Below are 530 nucleotides of genomic sequence, written 5' to 3' on the forward strand. Positions count from 1 at the left end.
TTCCTCAGTGCATAACTGACATGTCACAGGTATATTTTTCATCTGTAAATGTCAGAAAGTCACGCAAACATATCCATTTTCTTGTCGGGAGTGGGCGAGGCTGACGCAAGTGAACGAGTGCTGCTGCAACTAAACAGACTGAGCGCAATCGAATAGGAGTGCAATAATTCTGAGTAAAATATACATTTTGCAAAGATATTTGTTGTTGGACATTAAATGTCTTTTTTGTAGAATTTTAAACCTACATATAAGTGTATTTTTATGATAGCAGTAACCGTAAAGGACACTGGACGTGAGTCGCGCGGCGCGACAAAATGATATGGAACTCATTATAATCAGTGATGCGGTCTACACCATAGATATATATACATATCTATGGTCTACACTGGATGCAGCACGACACGACAAATCCCTGACAGAAAACTGCTGCTGCGTTCTATTCATGATGTATTGACAATTTCAAATGATTTTCAACGGTCACTTTGTCGCGTCCAGTGTACTAGACAGACTTTAGCTGTTGCGGCGCAGAC

The sequence above is a fragment of the Sinocyclocheilus anshuiensis genome, unplaced genomic scaffold (assembly GCF_001515605.1).
Source record: "Sinocyclocheilus anshuiensis isolate Anshui unplaced genomic scaffold, SAMN03320099.WGS_v1.1 scaffold3390, whole genome shotgun sequence".
Taxonomy (NCBI): domain Eukaryota; kingdom Metazoa; phylum Chordata; class Actinopteri; order Cypriniformes; family Cyprinidae; genus Sinocyclocheilus; species Sinocyclocheilus anshuiensis.